This window comes from Triturus cristatus, chromosome 4_2 (genome assembly GCF_964204655.1).
Source record: "Triturus cristatus chromosome 4_2, aTriCri1.1, whole genome shotgun sequence".
NCBI classification, from domain to species: Eukaryota; Metazoa; Chordata; class Amphibia; order Caudata; family Salamandridae; genus Triturus; species Triturus cristatus.
Genome location: NC_140586.1, coordinates 329,752,903 through 329,776,392, shown reverse-complemented (window position 1 = coordinate 329,776,392; position 23,490 = coordinate 329,752,903). Strand labels below are relative to the sequence as shown.

Genomic DNA, 23,490 nt, shown 5'->3' with positions numbered 1-23,490 from the left:
AAAAAGAGCATAAGGCCCATATACCGGCACAAATGTGAAAAATAGGAAAAATAAATAGAATAAGGCCGTTGAATAAAAGGTACCTGAATATATGGTTGCGCAGCCTTGTGAAAATGATGTGCCACACGTGAAGAAAAGAGGAAAAAGGTTTACTCACATGAGGACCCGTCCGGGTCCTGTGATTGTGAGAAAAGAAGTAAAGAAGAATGTTGCAATTACTGATAGTTGGACAATGCGCTAATTATAATAAATTGCAAGTTTCACCGAGGTTCTTACCTCAATGTGAGGACAGGCTGTCAATCCAATGGGGTATGTAGTTGGGCCAGAGGGGCTCAATTAATTATACGCCACAGCTGTAGCGTTGTAGAATCCCTTGGTGGATTAACAGTGACAATGCACTGAGAGTATTTCTGAAAATTAAAATAATGAAGGGGTCAGATTACTGAATTAAGAGCTGAGTGCAAGGGCCAAGCAGCCTTGATGTGCCAATTCTTACCGTGGTAGAAGAATGGAAAAGCGGGACAGCGCTCCGCGTATAGATTCAGAAAAAGCCACGTCAGTCAGCTTGATCGGGTACAATGACAGAGATCCTCATCCAGAAAGGATTGTTATTTACAGGGTTTCCCGCTCTTTTTGCCAAGGGAAACCGGCAGACCTAACTAGGAAAAACCGCTGCACCGAGTAATCCGGTGCTCCGTTTCCGTGAACGGTAAAGAGTGAAAAAAAGACCTCAGTGGGAGGTGAAGAGGTAGTGTGTGGCACAAAGGTGGGGCTGTTGCGCTAATGACAGTGGTGAATTCTCTGTTAAGGTACAAAACGGGTGATGGGTACTAAATAGGGAAGAGCAGGTAAAATGACATATATACTTTGTATATTTACAAAATTCCGAATTACGACTTTGTTTATAATATGCAAACACGCATGCTGGGCACTTCATGGAGTGTGGACATTGTATGTGGGCAGACATTTCACAATTATAATTCTTAGTTAGTGAACACATATTGCATAAGAGTGATTCTAATATATACAGTTCAAGTGTTACAGCAAATATGAAGTAAATAAAGCTGTTGGAGCAAGCATAGTCAGATGCCAGATGACATATAGGTGTATTCAGGCCACAATTGTTATATCACATGCAGTTGTTTAGCAAAGGGTAGTGACATATCCTCTCCATTCCTCAGCAGAGTTAAGCCCTTCATTTATTGAATTCACCTTATCTATCCAGCGGCATTCATTTTGTTGGAGTATCTGAAGGATGTCACCTCCTCTTTCTGAAAGAGTGGCGATCTCAATTACTTGCCACTTTATTTCATCAGCAGTATGACCTTTCACATTGTAATGAGACACAAGTGGTGCATTTTCAACTAATCTGCATATACGACTGCGATGTTGGCCAATGCGAGCCTTGACCGGTTGTTGTGTTTGTCTAATATAGGGGAGGCCACACGGACACCATATGCAATAAACAACATTCTTTCTATTGCAGTTGGAGAATGTTTGTAAATCGTGTTTTACACTACCATGTTCAAATGTGTTGGTATTAAACGTGAAATTGCAGGAAACACAATTGACACATTTGTGGTGTCCTTTCATTTTGGGGAGGCCCCATGCAGTAATCAATGTGTTTGTCCTGCTGGTGATTAAGTCTGTAGATGACCTGACCAGATGATCTTTTATATTTTTTCCTCGTTTGTAGGCAAACAGAGGTGTGTCTATTGTGGGATCAATACTCTAGAAAATATTCCAATTTGTTGTGATCAGGTTGCGGACTTGATTGGTGTGTGTGCCAAAGGTGGTGACACATACAATCTTGTTAAGATTGTGTTTCTCTTTTGTCTTGAGAAGTTCTTCCCTGTGGCAGTGCCAGGCATGTTTGAGAGACTTTTTTACAAGTCTGTTGGGGTACCCTCTCGTGATTAGTTTGGTCCTTAGTATCTCTGCCTCTCGCATGTAGTCTGTTTTAAGGGTGCAATTACTGCGTATCCTAAGGAACTGGCCGAAGGGCAGTCCATCCCTTAGTGCACGTGGATGTTGGCTTTGGTATGAAAGGAGGGTGTTCTTTTCAGTGGGTTTCCTATGGAGGGAAGTGTATAGTCTCCCTTTATCATGATTGATGTTTAAATCAAGGAATGCGATGGTGGTTTAATGTACTGTGGATGTAAATGTGAGATGGGTCTGGATGGTGTTAAGTAGGCCTGGGCTAAATTTCCGTTCCGCTCACGGAAATTGCGATAATTTGAAATTTTCGCGTTCCGCGGAGAGCGCGAAAATGTCAAAATTTCCGCATTCCGCAGCTTAGCGATAATTTGTTTCTTGCTCGCGCTGTAAAATAATACATTATCGCGCGCGCGCGATTGCCTTACCTGAATCCCCACGTTCGCCGACAAGTTTTCCCGATCCGGTCGCGTTCTCCACGAGATGTTGGATTGTTGGTAGCCATTTGCGCTGTCTCGCGACAGTTCGCGCCCGCAGTAACGTCATGTGTCGCGCGATCACGTCTTTCTTCTCGCGAGGAGAGTGAAAACAATATGGCCGCGCCCGCGAGCAACCGCATGGGTAAGTTGGCGAGTCGCGACCACGCATAAAATACCGCGAACGGGCGTGAAAAAAACATCCGCATCTTCGCGATATTTCCGCGTGTTTGCGGAGATTTGTAACATTTTCGCGATAATTTGCGAAAGTCGCTTTCGCAAATTCCGCCCACCCCTAGTGTTAAGCTACGTAACAAAATTGTCAAAGTCTGTCTCACTTCCTGTACAAATCAAAAAGATGTCATCTATGTACCGCTTCCAACATTTAATGTTGGACCGGTACACATTGTCAATGTTTAGAGCAAATGTTTGCTCCACATAGTTCATATAGATATTTGCCAGATTTGGGGCAAAAACTGCTCCCATGCTGGTGCCAGAGCACTGCTGGTAATAGTTGCCATCTGATAGAAAGTAATTACTCTGTAGGGCAATCCGTAATAGTGTGATGATGAATGTGGTCGGTACCTGGATGAGTCTAGGTCTGCTTTCTAACAGTTGTTCAATGATTGCTATGCTTTCAGTCTGGGGTATGTTGGTGTATAGTGAGCTGATGTCTAAAGTAGCCAACATGTCAGTTTCCAAATTGTATGGCATCCCATCTACCAGGTTAATCATATACATGGTGTCTTTGACAAATGTTTCTTGTAGGGGAACATATTCCTTAATGAAGTAATCTACATAAACCCCAATGGGTTCTAGAATGGATCCACAGCCTGATAGTATAGGGTGACCAGGGGGACTCATATGAACATTGGGTAGGGTGTAAAGCACTGGAGTTCTGGGATTTTCAGCATTGAGGAATTCGAACTCTTTTTTGGAGATATACCCTGCTACTTTGGCCATAGTAGTTATTTGTAAAATCTCATTGCGGATGTCTGTAAGGGGGTTAGTGCGTAGTATTTTGTAGTATTTTTTCTCACTGATTTATTTGTTGATCTCTGTTTCATAGTCATTGGGGTCTTGTACCTCAATTCCGCCACCTTTGTCAGCTGGTTTCAGTATAATAGAATCATCATTTTTCAATGCTGTAAGAGCTTGTTTTTCTGACAGTGTGATATTGTAAGGGATAAAGGTCTTGGTTGTTTTCAATCTATCAATGCCTTGCATGGCCAACTTCTCAAAAGTCAATAGTTCAGGTGGCATCATGCTATTTGAGGGATAGAAGGTGGAGGGTGGTCGTAGTCCTGTGAATGAGTCTTGTGTGTTGGGTTCTTTATCTTTGAAAAATAGTTTCAATCTTATTTTTCCAAAGAACTGAAAAAATAGAACAGCCTTCCGTCGAGCCTGACACGTTTCGAAGATTCTCTTCTTCAAAGGCATTCAGGAAATAACAACTCAGGAAAAGGTAGACTCCGTCATGAACAACAAAGTCTTTATTTAGCTGAACCGGCAACAACATCAGGCATTAAAATTCCGCCATACGCGTTTCGGAGCCCTGTGCTCCTTGTTCACGACGGAGTCTGCCTTTTCCTGAGTGCACTCTTAATTTTGGACGCTTTTGAATGATATATTCCGGTCTGGCCAGGTCGGGAGGACGCCATTGTGGGCTCATTGAGGGGCTCGATATTTTAATTAATGTTGCGGGTTGGCGAAATTTATTATGGATTTAAGTATAGCACTACAAGTCCCAAGTGGCTCCTGTGATTAGCCCATTAGAGGACGTTATTTAACAAAGGATGACATTGGTGCTCATTTCGCTACCCAACAATCAGCCCGTGAACAAGGAGCACAGAGCTGCGAAACGCATAGGGCGGAATTTTAATGCCTGATGTTGTTGCTGGTTCAGCTAAATAAAGACTTTTTTTCCACTACGGAGTCTGCCTTTTCCTGAGTGAACTCTTAATTTTGAATGCTTTCGCATGATATATTGTGGGCTGTCCAGGTCGGGAGGGTGCACCGCCACAATAATGCAGTGGACTGTGGTCGAAGATACACGGCGACTGTTTACAGAAGAACAGGTGGCAGTACATGAACTGAGGACACCATTGGGGGCCCAATGAGGGGCTCGATATTTTAATTAAAGTTGCGGGTTGGCAAAATTCATTATAGATTTAAGTACAGCACTACAAGTCCCACACGATTTCTGTGATTATCCCATTGGAAGGCGTTATTTAACAAAGGATGACGTTGGTGCTCATTTCGCTACCCGACAATCAGCCCGTGAACAAAGAGCATAGGGCTCCGAAACGCGTAGGGCGGAATTTGAATGCCTGATGTTGTTGCCGGTTCAGCTAAATAAAGACTTTGTTGTTCACGACAAAGTCTGCCTTTTCCTGAGTACACTCTTAATTTTTTACGCTTTTGAAGGATAGATTCCAGCCTGTCCAGGTCGGGAGGGTGCACCGCCACGATAATGCAGTGGACTGTGGTCGAAGATACACGGTGACCGTTTACAGAGGAACAGGTGGCGGTACATGAACTGAGGACACCATTGGGGGCCCATTGAAGGGCTCTATATTTTAATTAATGTTGCGGGTTGGCAAAATTCATTATGGATTTAAGTACAGCACTACAAGTCCCATGCGATTTCTGTGATTAGCCCATTGGAAGGCGTTATTTAACAAAGGATGACGCTGGTGCTCATTTCGCTACCCGACAATCAGCCCGTGAACAAAGAGCACAGGGCTCCGAAACGCGTAGGGCAGAATTTGAATGCCTGATGTTGTTGCCGGTTCAGCTAAATAAAGACTTTGTTGTTCACGACAAAGTCTGCCTTTTCCTGAGTGCACTCTTAATTTTGGACGCTTTTGAATGATATATTCCGGCCTGTCCAGGTCAGGAGGGTGCACCGCCACGATAATGCAGTGGACTGTGGTCGAAGATACACGGCGACGGTTTACAGAGGAGCAGGTGGCAATACATGAACTGAGGACACCACTAGGGGCTCATTGAGGGGCTTGATTTTTTTATTAATATTGCGGTTTGGCGAAATCATGATGGATTTAAGTACAGCACTATAAGTCCGAAATGGCTCCTGTGATTAGCCCATTAGAGGGCGTTATTTAACAAAGTATGACGTTGGTGCTCATTTCGCTACCTGACAATCAGCCCGTTAATAAGGAGCACAGGGCTCTGAAACGCGTAGGGCGAAATTGGAATGCCTAATGTTGTTGACGGTTCAGCTAAATAAAGACTTTCAGGCACATGCATCAAAGCAAAAACCGGTCGCAAACGGGCAGATTCTCAGAATCTGCCCCTTTGCGACCGGTATTTTTGCATTTGGGATGCATCATCCCAAATGCAGAAATCGCAATTTAAGTAATCTCTAAATTGCGACTACTTAAATAGCGATTGCATTTAAGGAATCTCAAATTGAGATTCCTTAAATGCAATGCATTAAAGTTGAAAAAATTGTGATTTCGCTAATAGGGGGAGCAAATTACCATGAAGTTGAACTTCATGGTAATTTGCAAAAACTTTGAAAAATGCACTTTTCTGCATTTTTCAAAGTTTCATGTTGCGCACACACATGCCCTTAGGGCATGTGTGTCTGCAACATATGTGCACAGATCAATTTCAAGAGTGCAATAGGGTGTCATTTTGATACCCTTGCACCCTTGAAATTGCATGAGCAATTTGCGAGTACCTACTGCTACTCGCAAATTGCTCATGCAATCTCCAGTTCATTCCTATGGGCCTGGAGGCCCATAGGAATGAATGGGACGGCATTCCTTAATTGTGACCCGCAATTTGCGAGTCGTAATTAAGAAATGTGTAGGAATCGCTATTTTTATAGCGATTCCTACATGCATAGGCTTTTGCAATTCCTTAATTGCGATTCCTTAATAATCGCAATTAAGGAATTGCAAAAGCCTACGTTGATGCATGTGCCAGTTAGTTGTTCACGACGGAGTCTGCCTTTTCCTGAGTTCACTCTTAATTTTGGACGCTTTCGAATGATATATTCCGGCCTGTCTAGGTCGGGAGGGTGCACCGCTGCAATAATGCAGAGAACTGTGGTTGAAGATACACGGCGACCATTTACAGAGGAACAGGTGGCAGTACATGAACTGTGGACACCATTGGGGGCCCATTGAGGGGCTCGATATTTTAATTAATGTTGCGGGTTGGCGAAATTCAATATGGATTTAAGTACAGCACTACAAGTCCCAAGTGGCTCCTGTGATTAGCCCATTGGAGGGCGTTATTTAACAAAGGATGACGTTGGTGCTCATTTCGCTACCCGACAATCAGCCCGTCAACAAGGAGCACAGGGCTCTGAAACGCGTAGGGTGGAATTTGAAAGCCTGGTGTTGTTGCCGGTTCAGCTAAATAAAGACTTTGTTGTTCACGACGGAGTCTGCCTTTTCCTGAGTGAACTCTTAATTTTGGACGCTTTTGAACGATATACATATATACGCTTATAAGTAAACAATAGCAACTTTTAAATGCATGGATCAAGATACAAGCAGATAATAACACTGGATGGCTGCTGAAAGAAATTAACACTGTTAAATGCAAATAATCAGAAAGATATAAACACTAAATACATCAGATAACCACTTGAGACTTGGATGTGCACACAGACACACTCACACATCACGATGCCAATAATCAAAAGAAATACATCACCAATCTCTCTCTCTCTGCATTCTTGCCAACTCGACTGGAGGAGCCCTTGAAAGCCACACAGAAGCCTCGATCAGGACCCTAAAAGTTCTGTGTGGCAACACATTTGCTCCACAGCGAGCTCCCGTCTGTGCACCAAGATTTCCTGCCTTTAATAGCTTCTTCTCAACCTGAGGAAAAGGGTCTAGAATCCTTGCACCCTTTCTTCTGTGACAAAAACCGAGCTGATCGTAATGGTTTGTGCCAGAGTCAAGACAGAAGCCGGCCAGTCCACTCTATTTTGACTCCGAGACAGAGCTGTACATTCTGCACTTTTCACTGGAACAACAATCTCTGCCCTGAAATGTACCAAGTGCTCATCCCACACATTGTCTTAATGAAGCTTATGTCTCCAAAGTCTCCAAAAGTACAGAAAAAAACCTTGAACGTGAATAGCCTAAACAACTTGAGGAATCTGAGGGCTTGCTTGTGTGCGCAAAGCTCAAGCTAGACAGAGTCAGAATTCAAGATGAGGGCAGGTCAAAGCCAATAGTAAAAATTTCATAAAACTTCCAATGTACAACACAATGCACATTTGAGCATCACTGCATTTAACTCTGCACTCCAAGACAGAGAAGTACATTTCACCCCTTTCAAATGCACATCCACACGTTGTGTTCCTGGCAGGGCTGTAATAAGATAACACTCCCCCTCTGAAGCTACAAGGAGAGGCAAAAGAAATCTTTAAAGAAAAAGGCACTTGCAGGAAAAAATTATGTTGTACATTCAAGAAAATACCTAAAGTCAATTAAAACAATAGTGGTCAAAGGTCATCACGTGCTCCTAATACATAGGAGTTCCAATGGCACTTCAAACAGTCATGGTCATCACATTCTTCCCCAACAACATTTGGAACAGGCAACAAGGTAGCAGGGTTTAACACAGAAAAACGTTTCAGGGAGAAGTTCTCGACAGTGAGTAACACTTGCTCATATCTTTTCAGCCTGTTATTTGTCAAATGCTGTGTTTTGGTTCTCGTCATCAGGAGCTCAAATGAATGTGGTATATATACTGTAAGAGGATGACCCATCACAATACTTTCACATCAGTCAATACTGACACCTGTTGTAGCAACAGATTTGAGACATCCAGGAAACGCCACTGAATCTACAGAATATAGTGTAGCTGAGAATTAGGCCATGTGTCTCGGTGAGTACAGATAGAGCACAGCCCTCTCGCTCATGGCAGAATAATGAGAATGCTTTGTTATGATCAGGCATTCCTAAAGCTGGAGTGTGACACAGGTACTCTCTCAACTCAAAGATGGCAAGCAGACAGTCATTTCCCAACGGAACACACACATCCTTGTGGGTAAGCATCTGCAAGAGTTTCGCCATGAAGGAGAAATTAGGAATCCGCTGTCGGCAGTAGCCAACCATTCCCAGGAATATCCTTAACTCATTCTGGGTACTGTGTGGATTAATTTTCATGATTGCTCTTTCTGGTGACACCTTCCTCTTGCCATTTTCAATTCGATGACCCAAATACTGTACCCATTGTCAGCCAGATGGTTCAGTAAAGCTATAGTATCGTCCCTGCAAGCCGCCTGCTTTCAGACGCAATTAAGAGGTCATCAATGTACTGGAATAACACTGAGTTCCAGGCAGAATCAAGCACTCAAGGTTCTTTTTCAAGACTTGATACGCTGGGCATAATCAGGAATGTACATGCGACCGAAATTCAGAAAGCCCAGCAAAGATTGTTGTAGGAGCATGCAGGCATGCGCATTTCTCTAGGAAGTGCGGAGCCAATCCTCGACCCTCATTGTTGAGTTCGTATCCCAAAAACAACACTGTATACTCTGCAATGTGAGACTTCGCAAAGTTGAATTTGTAACCGAAGTCTGCAAACAAAACAATAATGCGATCAACGCGACACAGATGCGGCAACAACTCGTCATCTGTGAGATAAATATCATCCACATACGAGTACGCATCAGGGTCAATGCTCTCTAACAGAGAGACTACACGAGCAGCAAAGACGCCAGGGCTGTTTTTATAGCCCATCGGTAATCTTTTAAAATGTTTTTGTTTGCCGCCCGAAGTAAACGCTGTCCACTGACTACTAAGAGAGGACAGGTTATGGCTGTAAAAGCCATTGGAAATGTCAAGTGTGGTCTTAAACCGTTTTCTCACGAGACTATCAACGAGAGCAGAACTGTGGGTATTCTGTACTGCGCGTGTGCGGCAATGAGAGTTTAAATGCCGGTATTCTAAAACTAGGCGATACAACCCATCAGGCTTTGTCACAGTGAATAAAGGATTATTCATTGGTGACACACATGTTTCAATAACACCTTGATATTCCAATTGTTCAAGGATTGCCAGACGTGAGGTCTTGCTTCGCGACGCATGGGATATTGGGGTTGTGGCTGGGGCATGGACCGCAACGGAATCTCATGGCTGGGGGACAATTTATCCCAGCCTACCTGAGTACGATACAAAGCCGGTGCTAGCACCAGAGCCCACTCCTCGGCGAACTTCTTAGCTTGGTCCTTTGGCACTGTGTGCACAAAGGACGCACTACTGTAACTTCCGCCGCGCTGTCGAGCAGCGTTAGTGCCCATGTCAGGTTCTGAAGCTGCGTCTGCACTATCTGTGGCATACCTCGCTGTTGGCGCAGCAACCTCCTTCTTTTGAAACGGGGGCCGTTGACGTGCAGACTCGTCCTGCTTGCCTTTACCGTCAGTCTGACGGTGTTGCTCACGTCCTTGGGCACCCCGTCCTTTCCCACGGTCTCTGCCACCGGACTGTGAAGCCGATGTTTCCTGTGAAGAATGAGGAGAACGTTGTTCAGAAACCTGAAATATATCAGGTGACTTAATACTAGAGCGATCGCGCAGATCATATGTGAGTTCACTAGTCGACTGTACGGGTGAGGCCGGACGAGACCCCTGTTTCTGTTGCTGCTTCCCCTGTTTCTTTGCCCGCCAATTTTGTTTTGGAAAATTTGGGCGTTCATCTTTACCAGACGAGCTCACCTTAGTTTGCTGCATCAAATCAGGAATTATCACAGTTGGTTTAACACCTAAGGCACTGCGGCCTATGGTTCTATAGGTTTCCGCAATAATCTTAGTGAACTCCTTAGGCCTGTCGAGTTCGTCCACGCGGTCCAATTTATTAGCTACTTGTAACTGCATATCATCGCCTTTGAGGTTGCCCATTACCATGGAAGCAACCACATCGAACACCCCGACAAGCCGCATTCCTAATTCTACAGCAGCCTCCGCACCGTGATTATCTTGAACACGTTTAATGACGGAAGGAAGCACAGACATAGACGGAGTGCTGAAGTACTTCGAGTATGTCGCGGCGAGACCTTGCCCCAGTTGTCACAATCGGCCATATCTGGGACTAAGTCTTTCGGCAAACTAATGGTGAGTATCCTGTGTTTCTCCACAGGAGTAGTATGCGGAAAAACCGCTTCCAGTTGGTCAAATTTCTCAGCAAGCCAATAAGGTAAGTCATCCTTATTTTGGGGGTGCTTGCTTACTGAATTAACCATAACAGGACTAATAACCACTGCGTGGTGTTCAGCTGGTTGTCCAGCAACAGCAGGTGCCCCCACCTGCACGTTGCGTGACACGTACTGCACTAAAGCCCTATGCACTATAATAAGGGCTGTGTGTAGTACGTGAAACTCAGCCACCGCTACTGTGAGATAGCGGGGATGAGGCGTAAATCCGGCCAGCACCGGCCATGTGGCCCCCGGAATTGACAAAGGGCCCATTCTAGCCGGTGTAACCGCATGGGGAAGGGCGCCATTAAACCAAATGGTATGCTGCCAGGCAGAAATAGGAATTTCTTGTGTCCTATATGGCGTATAGATTGCAGGTAGCTGGGTGGGAGTATAGGAATGAAACGTATCATCGTCTGCATTCAGCGCCGGCAAAGTCACCCAAGAGTAAAACATCTCGTAAGGGAAAGACGCATCAGCGCTCACCACAAAAATAACAGCCATCCCATTGTCCGGCACCCCATACGTCGTCAAATGACGCCGCAGAGGTGTACGGCTATGTGCAGCAATTCCAACCGCCATAAGGACACACAAAAGATCAACAACGAGTTTAATCAGTAGCACTAGAGTTCAGATATAGAAGAAACCTTTTTAATGAACAAGCTTGAAAGAACCTATTAGTCGAGTAACAGGTAGGTTTAAATCCGTCACTCCCGTTATCCGGAAACAAGAGTGAGGGAGTCGTGGACTAATATAAGCACTACTAAGGCGTTTCAAATCAATCAACCAAACGTTAGGTGCGCCATGTTGCAGGGATTCTGCTCATGCACAGAACTATGCACAGGAAACCAGGACCTCAGTGAATTGTGGTGTACCAAAAACTCACCTCAGAACCCAGAACCCCTATCCGACCAGCATCAGTGTCCCATTCGTTATCCGATTTTATCTCGGCGGTCCCAATGTATAGACAACCCAGAACAAGCGACTTAGTGTATTCTCAGGAATGGTGGGAATCAGAAATACCTGTTCGTTATTATTCTCATGTCAGTCCACAACAAGAGTAAACAGAGACACAGTAAAGTTTAAAGAGTTTATTTTATAAACCTCGTGTCCTAAGATGCAGTACTTTGGCTAACATAAGCAGACAAATTATTAAAATCAAAACCATTAGCATAGTTATAATACCATAGAAAATGAAAGGAGAAATCATAATAAAATGACAGTGGATTGCAGCCACCTTCCTTTCGCTAGTAAACTAATATTATTACGATTAGACTAATAGAAGGTCTCTAGGCTTGAATGGGGAACCCCATACTGTAAAGATTAGCTTAGTGGAATCACATCACAGGATCAGGTATACTCTGCTCCTGGGAAACCTCTTCTTCCGAATGCATGAATCAAGCAAGCAGCCTGCAATATTAAAAGCGCTCGACTCTCAGGTATTTGCAGCTGCGTGCGTGTTATGGCTAAATAGTGGGCCGATCAACCTGAACCCAAAAACATGCACCGTCTAGCGACCCAGACTGTTTCTTTACACAATGTTCAGACCAAGGTCGTAGCTCACTGTTAGGGATGTGAACAACAGAGAGTTCTCATGTGAAGCAAAGGCGAGCAAGCATTTCTCAAATAATAACATGTAACTGCAGTGTCGTGTGCATAAGCAGCAAAAGTGGCAAGATGGCTTTCTAACATCTAACGCGGTTGTGCTAACTTAGCAATATACATATATAAATTACAGTCCTCACTACAGAATTTAATGAATCAAACAATAAAGATCTTTCATTCAGTCACTTTTTTTTACCTGGTCTTTTTCCTCTTTGCTGTAGGGATGTTACAGTGACAAACCTGTGTCTTGTCCTTTTTGCATTGTTTTACAGGGAGGTATCCATGCCTCTGCAAAAAAAATAGAATGGGTGTAAGGTGTAAAGAGGGTGTCTACTTTGGTCCCTGCTTGATATTCTCTCTTTTCTATGATTAAGCTTTTATTTTCCAATCTGTTATACTGATAATCGATTATTATTCCTGCTGGTCATTTATACTTGAGGTTCATCTTTCTTCCCTAAGGAGTTTTATTATTAATTCCTGCTAAGTCCAGAGGTCTTTTAAGGTTGTATATAGTCTACTTCTGATTTATTGTTGGTGTCTTAGTGTCCACAGTTGATAAATAAAGAGAGAAGGGTAGACACCCCTTGGAAGAAGGGTTCATCCGAGGCTAGGACCCATTTCAAATCGAGCTCTTCGGCAGACACCCTCAATGTCTCGGACAGGAAGCTCCAGTTAATAATCAAATCTATCTCTGATGCCTTCCACAAACAGCAGGATCAGTGTGGTGGACTGTCTCCTGCTAGAAGTAATTCTTCTCAGGATTATGTTTCCTTTCCTTCTTCAGTTTCTTCCTCCTGCTCCTCATACAGTTATAACACGGATGAGTTTGATTCAGCTCCAAGCGGCAAGTACATTTAGAAAGAGGAGCTGGAGAACAGGTTTCTTACCTTTCAGCTAAATACACAGCTTCCTATGACTAAAGATGAACCCACTCCCACTGGTGACAATTTAAAGACCAGTTTTTCCCACCGGATATTTATCCTATGTTGAGTTTTAGCTACTACCATCTCTTTAATCGATTCTGGGTGTATCCGATTATGTAATATGTATTTATTGATGTATTTATGGTTGGAGCATTTATAATATTTATGAATTGGTGTATTGGTGTATTGGTGAGCAATATTATGGATTTCAATAAAAAAAGAAAAACTATAGGTAACAACTTCAAGAACGTAGGGGCATATTAACAAGGTCGGCGTTAAAAATGATCGCCGGTTTAGCGGCAGAAAACTGCTGCTAAAGCGGCGACAATGGGCTGGCCAATGGGCTGGCGCATCTGTGGAAATAGAGGATAAAAAATTAACAGCCTTGGCGAACTCCCTTCTCTATGGGAAAGGGATCAGTCTTCCCTCCCTGTGCCCCCATCGAATTTGGGCACAATTGTTTTCGTGGAGGGGAACAAATAAAGAGAGTAAGTCAAGGGGCAGCCCGAGCTCTTGGAGTACACTCCACAGTTTGGGGCATGAAACTAAATCAAAGGCGGACTTAAGGTCAACAAAGGCGGCATAGATGCTGCCTTTTCCAAGGACCACCATCTGCCAGTAAATTGATCAAAATTGAAAAACCTGATCGATAGTACTTAGGTGGGCCGGAAGCCAGCCTGGAGGGGGCTCAAGATGTCTTTATCCTCAATCCAAGATTGGATTTTTGCTAAAACAAGTCGTGCCACTACTTTCTGAATTTAGTCTATTAAGCTTATCAGCCTGTAGTTCCCTGGTAGGGATTTATCCCCTTTTTTGTATACCGGGATAATCTCCGCCCCTCGCAAAGTGTCCAGAATCGGGCAATAGCAATAGCATTAGCCAATGGCATTACGTACAGGCTCTATTTTGCCTTGTTCTGCAAGAAAATATCAGCTGAGATGTTATCAATACCCGGGGCTCTCCCACTAGTCATTGTACTCAGTGCAATATTTACATCCACTAGATCCAAAACTATTTCAGGTGAGTGTAAGTGAGCCTGGAAGGGGTCACAGTCCTCAGTGTCATTGTCTGCATATTGCTCTGCAAAATGATTTACCAACGTGTCGGGTTCCACGTGGTTTTGGGGAGATTGCACTACTCCCCCGTGCCCCATTTTACCAAACTCCAAAAACTTTGCATATTTCTCCCACAGCTTACTTCTGTTCAGTCCTGCCATCTTTTCTCGTCCCAGGCCTTTTTCTGCATTCATCAGCGCCTGCTTATAAAGCTTTCTGGTGTATTATACTCTAGGCTGATCACCTGCTATTATTACCTCCCCAAAAATCTACGAGCTTGTTTGCACTCCCTATTGTACCATTGATACCGTTGCTGGCTTCTCTTCCCCTTTGGCCTACAGGGTATTTGAAAGTATGAACACATTCTTTCAAATAGGGAAGTGTATAATGATGTAATTTCTATCGGTGGATCGCCATCACGAATGGAGGACACCATCTTGGTTAGAGTGTGATCTACGTCGCTGTTGATAGCTGTTAGTAATTCTGGTTGTTCTATTATCATCAGCCTTTTTAGGTGTCGCATATCGTTGGCCAATAACAATCCACTTGGGGAAATTGGGTTATGGGTTTGTGATTGCCCTTCTAGATCCCTAAATATGAATGTAGTGCACAGTGGATTGTGATCACTCTCAATTCTGTCCATCACGACCATATCTTGTAGGGTATGCCAAATTTTTTACTGATTTGCAAATAATCAATACAGCTTGAGTGGTGGCCATTGTTATACGTGTGGACCCCTTTCTTATTAGATGTGGTTCTTCTTAGGGAATGTTCTAAACTTAAGGCCTTCATCTGTAATGCTGCCTCTGTCCATCTTTTGATTGGGGGTAATTCCAGGTGAGGAATACCCCACTCCTCATCTTCCTCTCCCTTTAAATCTAATTCCCCTTTATCTAGGGGCTCAAAAGTTGTGTTAAAGTCCCCCCCCTAAGACTACCTTGCAGCCCAGGAGATGTTGTGTAAGAGCTCGTCTAGTCCAGAGATTGTTTCTGACTTTCGTCCTCCGCTGAGCCCTCTGTCATAAACATTATAAATATCAACATTGCCACGAGGACCGCACCCCAACCGGACAGCAAGAATATCACTGCTTTCTGTTTGTAGTGCCTGTATGTTAAGGCCAATATTCTGCCTAACCTAGATCATGAGTCCCCCTGAGGGATGGCCCTTATTACCTTGGGCGCTGGTTTAAAATAATTTAGATACCCCAGGTGATAGTATGGTTCTACTAGCCAGGTTTCTTGGAAGATGGATCTATCAAAGTCTTCGACAAATTAATTCCATTCAGGGGTCGGTCCCTTGGACCGCAGCCCAGCGATGTTCCATGATAGGATTGCTAATCTGCATGATGTTCATTGAGAAACTGGCGAGAGCCCAGCCGTTAAAGCTATGGTCCCTGGGATGCAATCTATCTCGTTCAATACGCTACTAGTGCAGGTAGTCTCTACGGGAGGATTCTATTCTTGGTGTAACGCGGGGTAATTATTTGCAATATCTGGGTTATAGGCCTGTGTACTAGCAGCAGTAGGAGGTGACGGGGAACTTCAATCTATCTCTTTCGATGGTGACCCATTATTTTGAGGTAATAAATGATGTAGTGGATTAATTTCTGATGCACTTTCTGGATGCTTATATTTAAAATGTATTTTCGTTTTGGTCAAATGTTGAGTGCGTTAATCAAAAGCCAGCAAGTTTTCCACCAAGTCATGGTGCGTTAAAGTGCTATCACATTCCGGGCATCTGGAGGGCCCCCTAGCTGGGATTGCCTTTTGGCCCCAATTATGTCTTCCCTTATTATGGACCGACAGCCTCTTACTCTCCATATCCAATAAATGCATTTATTAATTAGGGAACCCTCGTCCTCCCTTTGTGGGCTAGGGTGGTTCTTTGGTATAGTGATTAAATAAACTGTCCTTCTTCTGTCTGGCAACTTATCTGCATTATGCGAGGCTTGTGAAACTTGTGAAACACACAAGATGATGGACGGAATGGTGCACATTGGCAAAACATTCACCCCCAGTCCCGGATCTGGGTTTAATCCATCGTTATTTTGCTCACCACGCCACCCCAGTTCAGACATGGCCATATGCAAATCAGTCTTGACCCTGTGCCTCATGGGAACAGTCCAGCCCGAACTGCCAAGCCATGTCTTCCCTGGACCGGAATCAAGCAGGCTAGAACCGGTTTCCCCCTCTTCAGCCAGGATAGCTTGACTCCAGTGGCGTAGTAAAACTTGTGACCAATTAGTCTGGTGATGTGCAGGACCTGGGCAAGAGCTTTCCATCTTGCTTGAATTTCTGGGTTGCCCTAAGCCAGCCCTATGTTGACCTGCCCATCTATGGTGACTAAGAGTCGAGAAATCAGCTATGAAGCTCCGGGCTATATGTTCTCTTTGTGGCCTTCCTAGATTATATCTAGTATGATCCCCTGGTGGATGGCTCTCGTTATCTGTGCACCCTAGTGTGTTACTCAGGCTAGTTGCTTGTGGTCTCAGTTGGGTCTTAATACTCTGAATGTCTGTATGTACCTTATTCAAGGAATCTGAGAGGCTACCCACAATTGCTTTAAGTGCTCTGATTTCCTGCACTATAACCATTAATTGGGATGCCAGCGGCTTTTGTGTGAGTGCTTCATGGACTCGGGTGAATGTGTGTCTTGGAGGCTATCTGTGCAGCTGGCATCAGAGCTGATTGGGTTCACATCTAGCCTGTCGGCTACTCTAACGTCCGCGTTTGGGTGGTTATCTGTCTGTGGACCCTTATTTTGTATAACACTACCCAGGGAGGTGGGCAAATCCTCTAGGTCTGCATACTCTGACAGCAGTGTAAAACTGTTACTGCAGGAAAAGGAAGACAAATACACTGTGGTTTCTGTTGCATTACCGCCCCCACAAACTAGCCCTCTGGGATGCGAGATGGGTTGATCATGTGCCTTATTCTTAGCTACGGCTTTTTTAAACATAGCCGGTATATGACCACGATGTGTAGAACTTGTAGAGGATTACGCATGGATGGGTTGGGGCAAAGAGCTAGTGCTGATTGGGTCGAGCAGTTTATATGCGCCTACAGGCACGGTCGCAGGTCATTGGTGGTGGTTCCGGGCACAAAGCAGGCTGGGGCTGGTAGTCCCCCTGGTGGCAGTAACAGTGACCAGATTAGCACGAAGACGGGCTCCCGCACTGCGGTGGCAGCGAGCAGTTTATAAGCGCCTACAGGTGCGGTCGCAGGTCGTTGGTAGCGGTTCCGGCCACAAAGCAGGCTGGGGCTGGTACTCCCCCTGGTGGCAGCAACGGTGACCAGATTAGCGCGATGACGGGATGTGTATTCCTCCTAGACAGCCCTTCACAATAGAGAATTCATACATACTGACACAGTAATATTTGTAAGTGGTACATTACAAATATAACTGTGTCAGTATTTATTAATTCTTTAGAGTGAGCCAGAGTACTCCCTTTCCACCACTCATGTTTGACTTAAAGATGTAATTTCTTTACACCTGGTTACCACGATACACGTTGTATAATGTCATACATAACCATTAATTCACCTATCTCTATCTTTGAGCTCTTCCACAACTCTAAGATGGCTGCTCTGTTTCTTTGTTATTTGGTCTTCTAACTACCAAGTAGCCAATATATTTTCTACCACTCTAAGGTGGCCGCCATTAACATGTGATGTTCCTGCCTATTAGGTATCTCATTGTCTTTACAGCTCCATCATCAGCTTAACAGACTTGTTCATTATAAAAAAATGATGCCCACAATCTTTGTACTATCTTTTCATTGCCTATAACCTTCTCCTTCTTTTAATATTCTCTATTTTTTAGCTCTTCCACAACTCTAAGATGGCTGCGCTGTTTCTTTGTTATTCGGTCTTCTAACTACCAAGTAGCCAATGTATTTTCTACCACTCTAAGATGACCACCATTAACATGTAATGTTCCTGCCTATTGGGTATCACATCGTTTTACTATCTTTTAATTGCCTATAACTTTCTCTTTTCAAAATTCATTTTGCTAGGCTAATTCTACCCTTTCAATATGGCCGCTATTGCAGAGTCACCGGGCACCTTCCGATCACATGATTTGTCACATGACCCTCCCTGAACTTCCTTATATAACCTCCGCCCTGCTCGCCCATTCAACGAGCACACCAGAATACCGAAGGACACACAGATAAGCCCCGTCACCAGCAAGACCCTACTTGCATAGATATCCTTTCTCACTCCCTTGACACGCTGTTATCTCCCCGCACATCTCATTGTACTGGCTCAGGAGTCCTCGCATCATTGTTGCGTGACTCACAGCACCTTTCATATATTTCCAAATTGGCTTGGTTGCCACCATTCGTGTAATTAGGCAAGCCCTTCAGCAGCTGGTGTTTTTATCATTCACATGCCTACCCCTGCAGCACTCTCACTGTCTGTGCGCCTTCTCTCTTCTTACTAGGTTACCGCGCCTCTCTATACCAGTACCCTCAATTGGGAATTGGCCCAATCCCACCCTACCTCCTTTGCTAGGGTAAGAGTTAACGCATGCCCATATTGGTTTTAGACCATACAATTGGTGCTATTCCTCAAATTCGTTACTTTTTACCAGTGCCAAGACGCTCGAGTGATCGAACGTACCTCAGTGCGACCGCAGTAATCCCTTCCTGGCATTTTTCATAATTGCCTCATTGCTTGCCCCCTGCTATTACGCTTGGTAAGCTACGCTAGAAACAACTTAGCCCATCACAACTCACGCCCTTATAGCACTTGTATGCAAGGCTGCCATTTCACTCATAGCACCCACACCATAACACTTTATGGTCTTGATCCATTGCTGCACCTTGAGATCATTGTTTCTTACCAATTTTCACCCAGCATGTTTATTGTATCAACACCTAGTACACAACGTCTGGATGGAAGAGTTGTACTTCCTTTGTCTCTCACTAGCACTATGTTAGAGACCATTTTTTCTAAAGTCTTTTTGATCTACTTATTTTTCTTTTGTCCCCTCTACCTTTCACTATTGTCTTTCAGGCTAAAATTCCCTCAGTCATGCAATTTTTACATCCTGATGATGATCCCAATATTGTTTCTACGGGATCAAAATGTCGTCGACCTTATATGCACCATAAACGCAATTGAATTAATTATTGATGTGTAATGGTGTCTCTACATATTGTTTGCTTAGTGCACTTCTCTATACAAGTTACAAGCATTTTTTGTCCTGCCTGAACCTTTTTTCTGAATTTGTGAATTTCTGTTCATTTGTGTCTTTGTTATATATGTTGCATTGGATGCAGGATTGTGTCCCATATTTTTCTTGTGTTTTATGTGATTTGATACATTATTACATTTACTGTCTGGCTGGACAGCTTTAATATAGCACTGATTTCAGGTCTATATTCATTGTTTTCTGTGTGAATCTCCTCTGTTAGGGACTATTTTGTAATTTTAACGTACTACTACCCAAGGTCCCTGACCATTACAATTGGGTTCCCTTGTTAATTAAACACGGCCTCCTGTTCAGAGACACTAACTGAACCAGCACCCAGATCCAGCTGGAATAATCCCCCGAATCCCACGTGGTGCCTCTCAGGTCCTGGACTACCAATGCCCTCCAACACGAAGTTCCGTCAACCTGACCCTTCACGCTACAGCATCGACTGCTCACAGGGAGCGCCATCATGTACCTCAGGCCCGACCGTTTGCAATGACAAACTGATCTTCGCACTACAGCGATGACGGTCCACAATGCAAGGCCTGCTCTTTGATTTACATTGACGACTGTCCACAATGCTTCCCAGCTTCTCTCAGCCAGGGCCAGCTGTAGGGCGGTGCGATCGGTGCGACTGCACCAGGCGTTGACTTGGGGTGGGGGCGTCATTTTTGAAAATGTGTTTCATCATTTTAAAAGCACCTGCTGCCTCCTTCCTGGCCTCCAGCAACATTCAGACATCAATTAAAATTTCAAGAGAAGTTCCGTGATTAATTGTCTTCTTGGAAAGAGACCAGAGGTTTGTCTAGTGGAAATTTTGACTCATCCTAAGGTAGCGCAGTAGGTTAAAATGCCTGCTGCTATGAAAGTGTACCGTGCAGATAACGAAGTGCATATAATGTAAATAGGTCAGTGGGTTACTGCTTCTGTCAGAGAGCTCCTTTTGTTACTGGTCGTTTATTAGTTAAAATCGAAATATAGAACATTGAGCTATTAACTGTCACCCTAGAGCTGCATTCAAACTGCAAGGTATATGTAAGAGCAATATGTTTGTTTGCTAAGTCTTTCATTATCCTAATCTTGTGAAAAGGGTTCATTTGGGTAGAAAACAATTCTTATTATGAAAGAGAACCCTTAACAATGATGTTGCGTTTTAAATTCTCAATATGTGCCTTTCCTAAATAGGAACTTTAACTATATTGCCCACCAGTATCGATGACATGCCACTCCTACGCTACACCATTTAGTACTGTCTGATGTAACATTTCCTATACACTAATTTACACACATATGATTGTCTCTGTGCAATGTGTGTGTGGTATAAAGTGCTCTGACACCTTACACTGGTATGAGTGGTGCTATAAAACTAAATGAATCTGAGAGACAGTGGTTATGGAGACTTGAGAGGCACTGTTAAAGGGTGCTAGTGATGGAATCTGTGGCAGAGGTGGTCATTGGGGGGGACCAACAGACATTGTCGCACAGGGCGCCACCAGTGCTAAAGACGGCCCTGCTCGCAGCCTCCTCAACCACGAACAGGCTTGGCTGAGAAGGTCTCAGAATCTGACCTGCGCTTCATCATGGTCGACCTGAACTTGTGACTTTCTCCCAGTCTCGCATTACCAGAAAGCTGCGAGTGGCAATTTAGGCTTTTTGGTGCTATTTTCATTTATATACTTAAAATTGCAAGTCTCGGGTTCTACTGATTGGATTTTTGGTCTTGATTTATTTGTTAAATTTTGCTCTATTTTCTATATTGTTGTGGGAATTTTCTTGTGTTGTGTTTTCACTTTATTACTGTTTGAAGTGCTGCATAAGTGCTTTACACATCACCTCTAAGTTAAGCCTGACTGCTCGTTGCCAAGCTACCAGAGGGATTAGCACAGGTTAATTTGGGGCTTTTTGGTGCCTCACCCTGACGCGGATTGTGATTGCTACTATGGGAAACGGAACAGCTAGGCACGGTGGATTTCTAATGAAGCAGGCACATCAATTCCAGACATTCAAATTGATAACATTACTATAAAAACAGCTTATAACGTTGTGATGTATTTGCTTGATTTATTTTTTCACTATTTTTTATATATATTATTACAAAAATATATTTCCCAATATAAACAGTTTTTTTCTAAAAGATAAAGAATATACTTTTATTTTTTCAATGAATACACATATTTTTTTATACTCTTAAATCAGTTATCAAGAAATCAATCGTGATTGCTGCTTGAATAGGGTTTCACTCCCTCAACCAATAGCCAAGTTTATCACGATACATATACTCATTGCTCCATTTGCACGTATTGTGCTTTGATTATACCTTACACCAGGCCCGGTTCTAGCGGGTGGGCCAGGACCACCCAAACATGAGCCTGGCCCACCCAAACAGGAGCCAAGGCCCTCGCAGTGAGGGCTTGAAGGCAGGCACGCAACGCCATTTGGCTCAAAGTGCTTCAACCCCCGGTCGTGTGTGTCAGCCCGGGCTGAGACAGCTTCCCAGCGCGCACACACACAGACAGTTTTTGAGATTATCGCAGCCGCACCCGAGTACTTCATAGGTCTTTAAAAGACCATTTACATGTTAACGAGGCTTTGTTTATTTTTTCACCCCTTCATCTCCACATGGCGAAAGGCGACAAATCCTTTCTTTAACAACGGTAACCTTTGCCTACTGTCCTGCTGCGTCGATATTTCTTTTTCTATGCAGCGCAGGAGAAAAGAAGTTTGTTAGTTTCTATTCACCTTTCCTGACCCATGCAGCAGCTTATCACATCAGGCTGTGATGCAAAGTTTGACTAATGGAGTAGGTAAGAGAATGTGTTACTATTTGTTTTTCTTTTTAAAATCTGCACAGGACCAGCAGGACACATACTTCGTGTGTGCTTCATTTAAACAGTTTTTATCATTATCATGGCCGATACAGGACAACAATAAGACAATACAAAATGCCCAGATAACGCTGGTGATTAGTGATCCTGCTGGAGAGCAATCATTTGTCTGTTAGTAGTTTTTAAATGTAGATGAACTGTATTTTATGTGGAAGCTCAGTGGGTTACTGCCTTTGTCACAGAGATCCTTGTATTACTTGCAGTTCAGATTTAAAATCCTAACATAGGACAGTGACCAATGAACTGTCATCAAAGAGCTGCATACAAACATGAATGGTATGAATGGTAGAACTTCGCTTTTTTGTTTTGTGACATAGTTAGAACTTCCTCAGTCTTTCATTATTCTAATGTTGCTAAAATGGGTATGTTTGGGCAGATATACATTTTTATCAATAAAGCTGACCCCCATGGAATGCTCTTTAAATCCTGAGTTTGTACTTCTCCATACCAAACCCTCTTAAAATATCCAGCCCACCAGTATGGATGACATGTGATTCATACACCTTGTAATCCTCATTGGCTTATGTGACATTCCCTGTAGACTGATTTACATACTTGTATGATTCATTGTCTCTGTATAATGTGTGCGTGGGGTAAAGTACTGACACACACTACACTGATATGATTTGCGCTATAGAACAAATGAAATGCATATGAGAGAGGGGCTACGTAAAGATGAGGGGCACTGTTGGAGGGTGGCAGTGAGGGAATCCGAGGAGGAGGTAGTGGGAGGGGCTATGGAGCGATGAGGGACACTGCTGGAGGGTGGCAGTGAGGGAATCCGAGGAACAGGTCATGGGGTGGAGGGGGGAGCTAGGGAGAGACGAGGGGCACTGGTGGAGGGTGGTAGTGAGGGAGTCTGAAGAGGAGGTCATGAGGGGAAGGGGCTACACAGAGATGAAAGGCACTGGTGGAGGGTGGCTGTGAGGGAATCCGAGGAGGAGGTCACGAGGGGGAGGGGCTATGGGGAGATGAGAGGCACTTGTGGCGTGTGGCAGTGAGGGAATCTGAGGAGGAGGTCAATAGGGGGGCCATGGAGGGATGAGGGGCACTGTTGGAAGGTGGTAGTAAAGGTATTTACGGAGAAAGAGGTTATTGGTGTGGCACCAAAAAAGACTTTCGCATCAGCGCTAAACCCGGCCCTGTCATGGCCTTTCTATTTTTGTTTATTTAATTAGCAGTCGGGTCATAAGGGCTACTGTGGAACATACTTTAAAGTGCGTGCTAA

General features: G+C 43.9%; 1 protein-coding gene across 2 annotated transcripts in view; it reads right to left on the bottom strand.

Moving 5' to 3' along the window:
* Positions 1-23,490, bottom strand: part of LOC146833816 (dimethylaniline monooxygenase [N-oxide-forming] 2-like) — an 830,014-nt gene that overhangs the window by 763,833 nt on the left and 42,691 nt on the right. The window contains exon 2 of one of the 2 annotated variants that reach the window (XM_085601708.1): positions 12,397-12,488. The exons of the other annotated variant lie outside the window; for it this stretch is intronic. The gene's annotated coding sequence lies outside the window, so the exon portion shown is untranslated. The remainder of the gene's footprint in view (positions 1-12,396; positions 12,489-23,490) is intronic. 2 annotated transcript variants of the gene reach the window in all.